Source organism: Aethalodelphis obliquidens, unplaced genomic scaffold (genome assembly GCF_003676395.1).
Source record: "Aethalodelphis obliquidens isolate GAN/ISIS:26980383/991018 unplaced genomic scaffold, ASM367639v1 scaffold79, whole genome shotgun sequence".
NCBI classification, from domain to species: domain Eukaryota; kingdom Metazoa; phylum Chordata; class Mammalia; order Artiodactyla; family Delphinidae; genus Aethalodelphis; species Aethalodelphis obliquidens.
In genome coordinates, this window is record NW_020838023.1 from 6,948,630 (window position 1) to 6,962,633 (window position 14,004).

A 14,004-nucleotide genomic window follows, 5' to 3' on the forward strand; every position below is an offset into this window, starting at 1 on the left:
ATACAACTCAGTAATTGCACTCCTATTCATTTATCCCAGAGTAATGAAAACATGCTCGTCTAGAAACCTGCACACAAATGTTTACAGATGCTTTATACATAAGAGAAACTGGAAACAACCAAGATGTCCTTTAACAAGTGCATGGTTAACACGCTCTGGTACATCCACACCATATATGATAAGCAGAATAATGGGCTCTCAAACACATCCATGCCCTAACTCCACAACAATATATGAATATGACAAGTGACTCTGCAGGTGTGGTTAAGGGTATGGGCTAATAGCCATGAAAGCATGTTCAACATCACTAACCAGCAGGAAATGCAACTTAAAACCACATGAGATAGTCTTTTAATTTTAGAATGGCTAAAATTAAAAACTTATAGCACAAAATGATGATAATGTGGAGGAACTGGAATGCTCATTCATCATCCCTAGTTAGCATGAAATTGTACAACCACTTTGGAAAAGATTTCAGTAGGGTTTTTTTGTTTGTTTGTTTGTTTTTTGCAGTACGCGGGCCTCTCACTGTTGCGGCCTTTCCCGTTGCGGAGTACAGGCTCCGGACGCACAGGCTCAGCGGCCATGGCTCACGGGCCCAGCCGCTCCGCGGCATGTGGGATCTTCCCGGACCGGGGCACGAACCCGAGTCCCCTGCATCGGCAGGCGGACTCTCAACCACTGCGCCACCAGGGAAGCCCTAGTAGGTTTTTTAAAAAAATAAACATACTCTTTCCTTATGATATGGCAACTCCACTTCTAGGTATCTAACCAAGATAACTAAAAACCTGTGTCCACAAAAAGGCTTGCATAAGAATTTCACTGCAGCCATATCTATAAGAGCCAAGCCTGGAAAGAATCCTAATATCTAGCAACAAGTAAATGAATAAATAAATTATGATTTATTTTTTCAATGGAATACTACTAAAAAATAATGAATTACTAGGGTGATGTAACTCCTAGGATGATGTTACTGTGGTGGTGGACACACAACTCTCTGCACTTTTTAAAACTCATAGGACTAGACCAACAAAGAGTGAATTTTACCATTCGCAAAATGTAAACACTCAACCAGGACAGCAGGGAGAAAGATTAAATGTAGACTATAACAAATGAATCTAAATTTATTACAAATTAATGACACAACCCAACTGGAGGGGATGGGGAAGAAATAAGCTGGCCTAAATATCTTTGTAAAAAAGTGTTTGGGGCTGGGAGGAATCACTTCTTGACACACCTGTAGAAAAAGAAAATGTTTTGACTATATACAGTACGGTTAAAGATAAAAACTGTATGCAAACTCTGTACTCTAATTGAAAATTTTGTTTCTTACAGGGGTATGGATAACTATTCTGAAATGACTTTACACATAGACTAGGATTGAACAATTTAGTAAATAAACTGTAGATTATGAGAACCAGGTTTCTCACTGTCAGAGAAAGAAGTTGCAAATTAACAAAGGGGAGATGTTAGAATGAACCCTGTGAGACTGCTGGATTGGAGTCAGAGACACCAACATGACCTCATGCTTCTTCTAATCTGTGTGTATATTAGACTCTGCATTTCTACCTATATTTATGTAAATACAGATTGATAGATACAGTAATAAATATAGTGATATGTGTATACATGGATTAGTAGAAATACATATATTTCCTAGATGTTAACATAAGGAGAAGCTGGATGTAATGTTTTGGCCAATTTTCAGTAAGTCTGAATTATTTCAAAATTTAAAAAATTTTAATAAATTATGTAAACTTTAAGTTATATTAGACTCACAGACATAGAGAATAAACTTGTGGTTGCTAAGGAGGAGGAGAGATGGGGGAGGGATCGAGTGGGAGTTTGGGGTTAACAGATGCAAACTCATATATAGAATGGATATACAACAAGGTCCTACTGTATAGCACAAGGAACTATATTCAATATCCTGTGATAAACCATAATGGAAAAGAATATTAAAAAAGAATGTATATATATATATGTTAACTGAAACACTTTGCTATAGAGCAGAAGCTAACACAACATTGTAAATCAACTATACTTCAACTTAAAAAATTGTTATATTAAAGACAGGAAAAGAATAATAATGAACTACTGACAGATGCAAAACTATGGATGGATCTCAGAAAAATTATGCTAAGCAAAAGAAACTAGACCTAAGAGTATATAACGTATGATTCTATTTACATCAACTCTTGAAAACAGGCAAAAGTAATGGTAATAGAAATTTTATCAGTGAGTGCCCCCGGATAGGGAGGAAATGACTGCAAAAGAATATAAGAGAACTTTCTGGGCTGGTAGAAATATCCCGTATCTTAACTGACGTTATGGCTACCTGGATGTTTACATTTCTAAAATCTCATCAAACTGCATTTTAAAGATGCATTTATTGTATGTAAATTATACCCCAGTTAAGTTGCTTTTTACAAAAGATTATAGAGTAGAAAAATGAATTGAAAACATTTATAAAATATATAAATGTTTTATAAACATTTATAAAATACACAAATGTTTTATAAAATATATGAGACATAAATAAAATAACACTAATTTGATCAAGGAAAAGACCCAAGAACAAGCTCAGGTCTGTTTAAAGCTTTGAAAATAAGCATATACTCCAGGTTGACCCTAAACTTCTGAGCACTAAGACTGGGAAATGTTCTAACTTTCCAGGAAACAAGGGTGAAAGCAGGCTGTCCCCACATCTCCAACTAGTCTTGGCCTCCATGTATGTCTGAGATTAATTGACAACTATTAAAGTACTAATAAACGATCAGTACACGTGGCACACGCACTGTGCAAGAGCTCACTTTGAAGTTCATGCCATTTCCTTCCTTTGCTTGGAAGCACCTGAGGCCAAATACCGCTGTGTTATCCAAAGAGCCTGTTAAACTGACCTGGGCAGTACATCCAAAGAGTTAATCCAAGCACACCCTGGTGTTGCCATCACCCACACCTCTAGCTCCAAACAAGTGTGCCCTGGGGAGCTGCTGAGTCCAGTAAGCCATTGACAGGGGAAAAAAATGGAAAAAAGACATGAAAAAAACTGACTTTGAGACCTTTTTCTCGGGTCATTATAGGAGTAGGGGTATGGGGAAGAGATGAATCTGACATGGAGAAAGGAGCCTGGATTTAGGTGTCAGAGGGGCCAGAAATCTGGAAAATGCATTCTTGGGAAGCTTATTTAAGCCATCTGGGGTTAAGTTTCCTCATCTAGAAAAAAATGAGCATATTCATGTCATAAGGTGAACCCACATTCCCTGCCTGGAAGTCCATTGAATATGACGAATCTAAGCAAAAGGCTAGGATTTTCACCTCTTAATTCATATGATGAATCTAAGAAAAGGCTAGGATTTTCATGCCTCCTAATTCATTCTGTGTTGAAACGGGTTTGATCTGCACATCTATCTCTGACTGATGGCTTCCTTTTTGTTTGCATTATTTATTCCACCATTTTTCAAAGTACTGCACTCTTGTTTGCATTAAACTTTTCCAGGAACTTATTAAAGTAGACAATTCTTAGAAGCTCTTGTAGACTTCCTGAAGAATCTCTGTTGGCGACAGAGAGGAATGTTCTTTTTAAAAATCTATTATTTTAGCAACAATGAGATATCACTACACAGCCATTAGAGTGGCCAAAATCCAGAACACAGACAACACCAAATGCTGACAAGCACATGGAGAACAGGAATTCCCATTCATTGTTGGTAGGAATGCAACATGGTACAATCACTATGGAAGACAGTTTGGTGATTTCTTACAAAAGTAAACATACTCTTGTCATACAATCCAGCAATCGTGCTCCTTGCTATTTACCCAAAGAAGTCGAAAACCTATGTCCACACAAAAACCTGCACATGGATGTTTATAGCAGTTTTATTTATAATTGCCAAGACTTGGAAGCAACCAAGATGTCCTTCTGTAGGTGAATGGATAAAGTGTGGTACATCCAGATGATGAAATATTATGCCGCTAAAAAGAAATGGGCTATCAAGCCATAAAAAGACATAGAGGTAACTTAAATATATATTACTGAGTGAAAGAAGGCAATCTGAAAAGGGTACATACTATATGATTATAACTATAGGACATTCTGGAAAAGGCAAAACTACGGAGGCAGTAAAAAGATTAGTAGTTGTCAAGGGTTGGAATGCGGAAAGGGATGAATAGGCAGAGGACAGAGAAATTTTAAGGTAGTGAAAATACTCTATATGATATCATAATGATGAATACATGTCATTATACATTTGTCCAAACCCATGGAATGTACAGCACCAAGAGTGAACCATAATGTAAACTATGAACCTTGGGTGATAATGATGTGTCTGTCAATGTAGGTTCATCTATTATAACAAATGTACCACTATGGTGGGGGATATTGATAATGGGGAAAACCGTGCATATGTGGGCACAGGAAGTAAATGGGAACTCTCTGTACCATCTCCTCAATCTTTCTGTGAACTGTAAACTGCCCTAAAAAATTATATATATATATATATATATATATATATATATATATATATAGTCTTTATTTTGGAATAATCACAAATTTACAGAAAAATACAGTGCAAAGAACTCTTTGATGAACCATTTAAGATTCAATTGCAAGCATGATGCTCCAACCTCCCAAGTGTCATGTCCTACAAACAAAGACATCTCCTACAAAGCCACAAAGCAACCATCAAAATCTGGAAGTTAGCACCAAGCCATACCTTCCATCAATCTTCAGGCTTCATTTAACTTTCATCGACTGTCCCAGTAATATTGCTGATCATAGTCACTTTGTCACTTATTTTAGATGGTGTCTTCTAGTTTTCTCTACTGCTAAGTAACTCTTTTCCCATTTATTTATTGAAATTAATAAATATTTGAGGGCAAAGTGGTTTGAAACGATGTAAATAATCCCATTCCTCACCAAACTTTCAATCTATTCATATATTTATTTATGTCTATATGAAATCTAGTTTTTTATTTTACACAAATGTATACATTACCACTTATTTATACAAATGTATACATTTCCACCTATTACTATCATTCCCATTTTCCCAAAAAGAGGCAATTCAAACTGGCTGCTCATTCCCTTTGACAAGTCTCCATCCTTCTTTGAGCATTCCCTTATTTCCTGGAGAAGATGTTCTGGGCTCCTGTTGCATTTTCCCTGCCCCAGACTTGGAATCAGCCATTTTTTCTGAGAAGCCCTGAGAGTTTTGGCACTTGTAGCAGTTGAAACTTTTTAGCATAAAAATCAACCAAAACAGAGCTCCTGAGCTACGTGAATGCCAGCTATAAAATATCAAGATGGAGGTTGATGAATCAGCTCTCAATCCTTCACCAGATCATGAGCTTCTCTGCTTTCTTCCTTTAGAGAATCCTGGCCACTTAGAAAAATGGGGCACAAAATTTACAGTTCATTTTGCAATTTAATTAAAGTAATAATGGCAGCCAAGGGGCACATGTACCGCTACACTTGCCAGGTTATCAGGAGCCAAGGACCACATCTCTAACTGCATTTATTGACTTTGTCTCTGCAAAAATTAGAACGTTCTTAGTATTCTTTTATTAAAAGGTATAAAAATTAACTTTCTGTAGATCCTGTTTGTTCTTGTTTTATAAGTCGCAGTCCCGTGTACAGAAATGTAAGAGTGGTGTCTGCCTTCCTGGTCCTTGTAAGCCACTCCCAGACACCACCACAACCAGAGAAATTGCCTGAAGATACCAGCAAACATGTCATGAGAACCAAAGAGGACAAGAACCAGAGGCTGAGAGAAAAGCACAAAGCAAGGTGACCAAAACACAAGAGGGACAATAGACTGAGGGTGAAACGTGGCACACGACCATCTGGTCACCCATCTTGCGCTGCTCTCCGTACCAATCATCCATCACTCTTCAGCAGCTGCGCTCCCCATTTGTATCAGCTCTTTTGTGTCGACACACAAGTATTTCTAAGCCTTTTTCATGTTTAAAAATTACTACTCCCTTTACCATATACAGTCCTTTCATTATCACCATTTACTTCTCATCCCCTTTATAACCAAACTAGTTTACAAAGGGTATTCAATACTCACTGTTTCCACGATTTCACCTCCATTGCCTTCTTCAATTTTCAGCCAGGTTCTTCCCCCACCATCCCTAACACTGCCATTGCCAAGATCAGCTATGACCATCCTAATGCTAAATTCGATAGACAAATATTTATCAACCTCTGTGTATCAGCCTTTTCAACAGCATTTGGCTGTGTACCCCACTTCCTCCCTGAGTCTCTGTAGTCCGTTAGCAGAGTATCACTCCCCTGGTTTTCCTACTACCTCTATGGCTGCTTCTTTTAGATGTCTCCACTTTGACCCACCATCCCCAGCTGAGGTGTTCACTAGGGTCCAACCCTCCATCTTCGGGGTGATCACACGCACTCACTCCCCTGCCTTTATTAATAAATGGAGCCGAGAAACCCAAAGCTACACACCTGCCAGGAGCTCCGGTCCAAAACTAAACTGCTTAGCTTCCAAGTCAAAACCTACTCCTCCTCCTGCACCCCTCCCCTTCTTTTGGGCACCATCAACTCAGTCCCCCAAGCCAGAAGGTTGGGAGACTTTCTGGACTCATTACTCTCTCTTACTTTCCTCATCAAGTCCCATTGAAACTAACTCCTATACCTCCTAAATATTGCTCGAATCTCTCGTATATTTCTGTTGCCACTGGTATGATTCAAACACTCATTACTTCTCACTCAAACGCTGAAAGAGCCTCTACAGAAACACCAGACTTACCCTGCTTTTGTCCTTTTTCCATCAGCAGAGTCTTTCTACACCTCAAGTCGGATGATGTTAATCCTCTGCTTAAATTTACTCAAAAGCAACCTAATGCTGCAGAACGAAAAGCAAAATCCTTAGCAGGACGTTCAAGGCTCTTTGTGATCTGGCACCAACTTGCTTCATTCCTCAGCACTTCTTAGATGTGTGCAGTGCTTCAGTCCCTCTCAATAACTTCCAGTTACCCCAGCAAATTCTGCTTCATGCACATCCCTGCCTCTGGACATGTAGACTCCTTAGCCAAGCACTCACCCTCTTCTACACATCCCTCGAACAGCCAGTACTGAGCAGACACAATTCACACACGTCACCCCCTCCAGAAAGCCTATTCTGACTTCCCTTATCTAGACTAGTGCCTTGCCTCTGCTTGCAAAGCCTGCAGACCTCCCCTGTCTTAACACCCACCAAATTGCTTTACGGTCACTCTTTCTCTTATCTGTCTCTCCTTGGAAGTCACACAGTAACTTCCCACAAGCTGTATCCAACCTCTATGTGTCTTTTATTTTTACCCAAACAATGCTTTAAAATAACACTTTAGTTGACAAAAAAAAAAAAAAACTGGAGATAGGAATTCTGGATTTCTGGTATCTCTTGAAACATCAGGCCATACTGTTTCATCCTCCTGCAGAGCAAGAACTTTCTGGAATTGACTTGTGGATGGCCCTTTAAAAGAGGAATTGCTCTGCAAAATATACCACAGTCCCCATGTGGACTTCTTCCCTCACTGACCTCACCTGCCTGGTCCCCGTGTGGGCATTTGACTTTGTAGCTTCCCTCCCAAACAGACTGCGTGCTCCCTAAGAAGAGGGACGGTATTTTGTCTAGTTTTCTATCCTTAGCGCACCTTCATAATTTCACTTTGTTTGCTCCCACTTGGTAGGCCCAACAGAGCACTCTGCATTCAGTGGGTACTAACAGACGTTGTTGATCCCTTCAACCACAACTCCATGAGGTGACCAAGATGGTGGGGCCTGGGCCTCTGTACAGGCCGGCCAAGTGGGAAAGAGGGTGGAGCTGGGACGTTTTGGAGGACCGTAAAGTAGAAAGTTGGTAAGCTAACGCATTCCTGCCACTGTGGCTCTGGGCATCCTGCTCTGGTAACATTGGGTATTTGGTGAATGAAAGGTTGGCCCACAGTTTCTAAACACAATCCGGAGAAGGACAATACATCTCACGTCCCCCATTCCAAGGAGACGACATTTTTCTTTCTCTTTGGAGAACAGACCAAAATGCAAGATCAGTTTCCTCAAAGATTTGAAGTCTTTTTTGTAACTGTTTCATACTGAATCTGTAACAGCTGTCTGTCTTCTTCCATTGCCAAGTTGGTCTGTATTATTGAAGCAATACTCAAGGCTGTGGCTTTCTGGGAGAGAAAAGAACTCCGAAGAATAATAGAATAGCAGTTGAAGGGGAACAAACGTTATTTCAAAAGGGTTCCACAGGGCTTCCCTGGCAGCTCAGTGGTTGAGAGTCCGCCTGCCGATGCAGGGGACACGGGCTCGTGCCCCGGTCCGGGAAGATCCCACGGATGCCGCGGAGCGGCTGGGCCCGTGAGCCATGGCCGCTGAACCTGCGCTTCCAGAGCCTGTGCTCCGCAACGGGAGAGGCCACAACAGTGAGAGGCCCGCGTACCAGAAAAAAAAAAAAAAAAAAAGCGTTCCACATCACCAACCGCACAGTCCAGGTGAGCATGTGGCTCTCTGGACCAGCCCTGGCATGAACAAGCCAGCATCCCTTCTTATTTGTCAAAGGGGATGCTCCCTAAATCTTGAGCTAAAGATGCCTGAAGACTTGATTCTAAAATGCAGACTGCACCTTGTCCCTTTTTCCTTGGTCATCTGGTCCAAGGAAGAACTTATGTTTATACTTTTAATTTTTTCCCATACCCAATGCACACACACACATACACACACTTACACAGTCCTCCTTCTTTCCCTGGCTGAGAACATTGAGAGTTCTAGATTTATGCCCTATCCTTGCAGAGTTATCTTTCATTCCTTATTTTCCTTATGAGGTTTTGAATAAATACAGCAGTTATTTCCATTTCTAGGGAGTATTGTATTAATCACATAAGCTTTGAGGTCAAAGAGAACCGTGTTCATATCGTGGTGCCAACACTTCCTGGGTGATCTAAGTCAAATCACTTAAATCCACATCCTAAATGACTTACAATACATCAGTTTGGTAGGATACTGGGCATTAGACAGAATAGCTATGAGAATTATGAAATACAAAAATAATTACAATGCTATATGAACACTGAATTTCTTCCATTATTAGTAAAACTAGCATTCGTGGTATGATTTTCAGTTTATAGAATTCTTTACACATATATTATCTAAATAAGATTAAAAAAATAATACCTCATAATGACCTTAATAGAATGATATTATCATAAGTCTTATTTTACAGATCAAGAAACCCAGACTGCCAACTGTTAGGTAACTTGCCAAGGGTCATACACTTAGTAAATAACAGAATTAAAACTTACTTTCTGGAACCCATATGATAGCTTTCATTTTAAGATAGTTCTAAAAGTCAGAAAATAATATAGCATCATTACAGAAAGTTTAGAAGTTTCAGAGAAATTATCTCAAGTTCTGCACTCTTAAAAACAATAAATGGTAGTTTCTCCCTCTTACCTCCCCCCCACCCATCTTATTTCACGGAGTAGAAAGCAATTCTGCTATTCTCCCACCATTGCCTAACAACCCCGCTATTGGTAAATTTATACCACCTTTCTGAACCATTCTCTTTCTTCTGGACATCAACCCCAGGATTTTATCTCATTTTCATTAGGGAATAAATCTTTATTGGAGTAAGTGATGATAATGTGATGAGAGATGAATAAATGCTGTGTAATTCTGGCTCCTGATTTCTTCATTACCTCATTATCTGCCCAGATATCACCATCTACAGATCAACAGGTTTTACATTTGTCCTTTTTTTCTAATTTTATTGAGCTATGTGCCATTGCACTGTAGTTACGCACATACAAGACTATTACTCCTTAAACTAAGTTCTCATTTGGAGCTGCTCCATTTTGGAGCAGCAGAAAACTCAGAGCCACAGAGTCTGGCAAATTTGAGTATTACACTTGCTAATATTGTGACATGGGCAAGTCAGCTAATAGCTGTGATCTTCAGTTTGCATATGCAGATTGGGGGGTGATTATAAGTAATATTTGATCCTCATGGGCCAATTTAAAGTTATATTCAATGATAGACCTTCTGTATCCTGAATAAATCTCAAGATTAATGTGACCCAGTCTCAACTAAATGTGGCAATCAAAGAAAGAGTTCAGTTATAACAATCATTACTAAAATAATTCAGTGTATTACTTTTATCCCTTAGGAAACATTTAGTCAATAATGCAGGGCAAAACTTTTTTAAATCCCTTTTTTCTTCTTTTCCATTCTCCCACCTTATAGCTGTTCCAAAAGAGATGTCCCCGTCCTTCTCTCTCTCTCGTTCTGTCATTTTGCCAGATTTTTTTTTCTTTCATGTGTGTCTCTCTCAGCTCTTTGATATGTAGATTGTCCTAGCTTCACTGATATTTTCCTTTTTTTTTTAAACATCTTTATTGGAGTATAATTGCTTTACAGTGGTGTGTTAGTTTCTGCTGTATAACAAAGTGAATCAGCCATGCATATACATATATCCCCATATTTCCTCCATCTTGCATCTCCCTCCCACCCTCCCTATCTCACCCCTCTAGGTGGACACAAAGCACCGAGCTGGAGCTGATCTCCCTGTGCTATGCGGCTGCTTCCCACTAGCTATCTATTTTACATTTGGTAGAGTATATATGTCCATGCCACTCTCACTTCATCCCAGCTTACCCTTCTCACTCCCCATGTCCTCAAGTCCATTCTCTACATCTGCGTCTTTATTCCTGTCCTGCCCCTAGGTTCTTCAGAACCTTTTTTTTTTTTTTAGATTCCATATATATGTGTTAGTATACAGTATTTGTTTTTCTCTTTCTGACTTACTTCACTCTGTATGACAGACTCTAGGTCCATCCACCTCACTACAAATAACTCAATTTCGTTTCTTTTTATGGCTGAGTAATATTACATTGTATATATGTGCCACATCTTCTTTATCCATTCATATGTCGATGGACATTTAGGTTGCTTCCATGTCCTGGCTATTGTAAATAGAGCTGCAATGAACATTGTGGTACATGACTCTTTTTTTTTTTTTTTTTTTTTTGCGGTACGCGGGCCTCTCACTGCTGCGGCCTCCTCCGTTGCGGAGCACAGGCTCCGGACGCGCAGGCCCAGCGGCCCTGGCTCACGGGCCCAGCCGCTCCGCGGCACGTGGGATCCTCCCAGACCGGGTAACGAACCCGTGTCCCCTGCATCGGCAGGCGGACCCCCAACCACTGCGCCACCAGGGAAGCCCCCATGACTCTTTTTGAATTATGTTTTTCTCAGGGTATATGCCCAGTAGTGGGATTGCTGGGTTGTATGGTAGTTCTATTTTTAGTTTTTTAAGGAAACTCTATGACATAAATCACAGCAAGATCCTTTTTGACCCACCTCCTACAGAAATGGAAATAAAAACAAAAATAAACAAATGGGACCTAATGAAACTTAAAAGCTTTTGCACAACAAAGGAAATCACAAACAAGACGAAAAGACAACCTTCAGAATGGGAGAAAATATTTGCAAATGAAGCAACTGACAAAGGATTAATCTCTAAAATATACAAGCAGCTCATCTGCTCAATATCAAAAAAACAAACAACCCAATCCAAAAATGGGCAGAAGACTTACATAGACATTTCTCTAAAGAAGATTTACAGACTGCCAACAAACACATGAAAGGATGCTCAACATCACTAATCATTAGAGAAATGATCTTTTCTTTTGAGTTTCACTCTCTGCCTTATCTAGTCCTCAGATTCTTGATAACAGTAGAGAGCATGAAGAGCGACTCTTTCCAATTTCCTCCCATGCCTCAAGTCCTCTCTCCCTTTTTTATTTTCCTAATTATGCTTTTAGAAAAAAAAAATTAGATTGACCAGGATAGAGTGTAATGCCTACTGAGCAGGGGAGGGTGAAGTTGATCAGCGCATACAAAATTCTGTATGTATGGGGTAGAGGAAGAAAAAGTTTGAGAAAATACGTATTCCCCAAACGAGAGCTTCCTAAACTTTAATCATCCATGTTCAGGGCAGCAAATTGTGAAATCATCCTCTGTCCCTAACTCCCTCTATTGGCACCTCTCCCTGCTCTGTGCTCAGTGTGACTTACAACCCTCAGTTTCTTTTCATTTTCTCCATACTTTAACTTTCTCCTAGCTTCACAAGTTTTCTAACCCAAGCTCTTCCGAGGACCTTAGAATCCTTCTTCCCTCAAGTTTTCATTTAGCTTTCTTGTGAAATCCAAGATCAAGATGCTCCTGGGTTCCATTATTTTTTTTTTCGATTGTGGTAAGAATACATAACATGAGATCAAACCTCTTAACAAATTTTTAAGTGTAAGTACAGTATTGTTATCTACGAACACAATGTGGTATGCAGATCTCTAGAACTTATTTTTCTTGCATAACTAAAACTTCACACCCATTAAACCACATCTCTCCATTTTTCCCAACCCCAGCCCCTGGCAACCATCATTCTGCTTTCTGCTTCTATGAGTCTGACTATTTTAGACACCTCACATAAGTGGAAACAACCTAAATGTCCACTGATGGATGAATGGGTAAGAAAATGTGTGTATGCATAAATGGGATATTAGCCATAAAACAGGAAGGAAGTCCTGCCATATGTAACAACATGCATGAAGGCTGAGAACGTTATGCTAAGTGAAATAAGCCTGGATCCATTCTTATAGCTGGCCTTTGAGTGTGGAAACCTCCCTAAGGGTTATTACTCATCTTTGTGTACCCAGTACATAGAAGACACTTAATATTGTTGAATGCATACATGACAGAATGAATGAATTTGGCTTTACTAAAATTCTTACCACCAGATTTCTACTAGATGATGCCTGCTTGTTGATAATCCCTGTATCTATCAGTAAACAGTTCCTTACGAAATGTCCACAGCAACTGCTCCAAATCTTTTACACATTCCTCACACCCTGTGCCATTTAAGTCCGCTTTTAGTCAACCTGTTCTCTCCTCTGAGGCTCCCCAGAGAGAACAATCCTTGCATGTAACCATTTAAGGTTATGCCTCACAAACTCCAGCTCCTCCCTGGAGTTTTCTGCTGACAGAAACATTTTCCAAATCACACTATTATGATTAAGTCCACACTTTTTGCTACCGAATGTCTAAAACATATTTTGAACCACATGGAACCATTTTTAAACCCAATGTTTTTTCACAGAGGTCTTTATTCCCCTTCACTTTACCAGCCTCTAGAACTTGCTCTATGAGAAGCCAAAGAAAAAAGAAAAATCTATGTAGATATATCAACCAGCTTTAGTCTGAAAAGATTTGCTTCTAGAAGCCTATCAATTTCAAAACCAGGCTATTCCACATCAAGAAATCTCACACATTCTTTCCGGGCTCTAGATAACCTCCACTTTCCTAACAAACTGTAGAAGGACAGAGGTAAGATGGCGTCCACAGAGAGACACAGGGGTATCAACCCTGCTGAGCTCAGGTCAAATATGAGACTGGCTTTCTCTGGGTGAAGGATCTCTGGTAATCAAGCAAGTTCCCTGGGGCCATGTCAGAATGGAGGCATTCTGAACTGACTTGAGATAGAAAAAGGCATTTAGTCAGTTTCTGTAGGAATTATTGTTGAAAGATTTTGAGGAGTATTATTTGAGCTTGGGCCCTTTGTTAAGTATCTCACGTCTGGTTCTCTAGAAACAGGAATTGGTGTGGTCAATAAAGGTGATTTATTTATTTATTTTGCGGTACGTGGGCCTCTCACCGTTGTGGTCTCTCCCGTTGCGGACCACAGGCTCCGGACGCGCAGGTCCATCGGCCATGGCTCACGGGCCCAGCCGCTCCGCGGCATGTGGGATCTTCCCAGACCGGGGCACGAACCCGAGTCCCCTGCATCGGCAGGCGGACTCTCAACCACTGCGCCACCAGGGAAGCCCAAAGGTGATTTATTGAAGGAACACTTTTCCGGAAGAACCTATAAGGAAACAAAGGAAGAAGGAAGGCACCAAGAAAGAATATTAAGGTAAAGTCTAGTCTTGGCTTTACCCACAGGGTCCCTCTGG

General features: G+C 40.1%; 1 long non-coding RNA gene across 1 annotated transcript; it reads right to left on the bottom strand.

Moving 5' to 3' along the window:
- Positions 1–679: 679 nt before the first annotated feature.
- Positions 680–13,755, bottom strand: LOC113612584 (uncharacterized). The gene is made up of 3 exons (XR_003429884.1): positions 13,707–13,755; positions 2,901–2,990; positions 680–1,237 (listed from the first exon to the last, which is right to left on the bottom strand). It is a non-coding gene; the product is annotated as an uncharacterized LOC113612584 (long non-coding RNA).
- Positions 13,756–14,004: the final 249 nt, after the last annotated feature.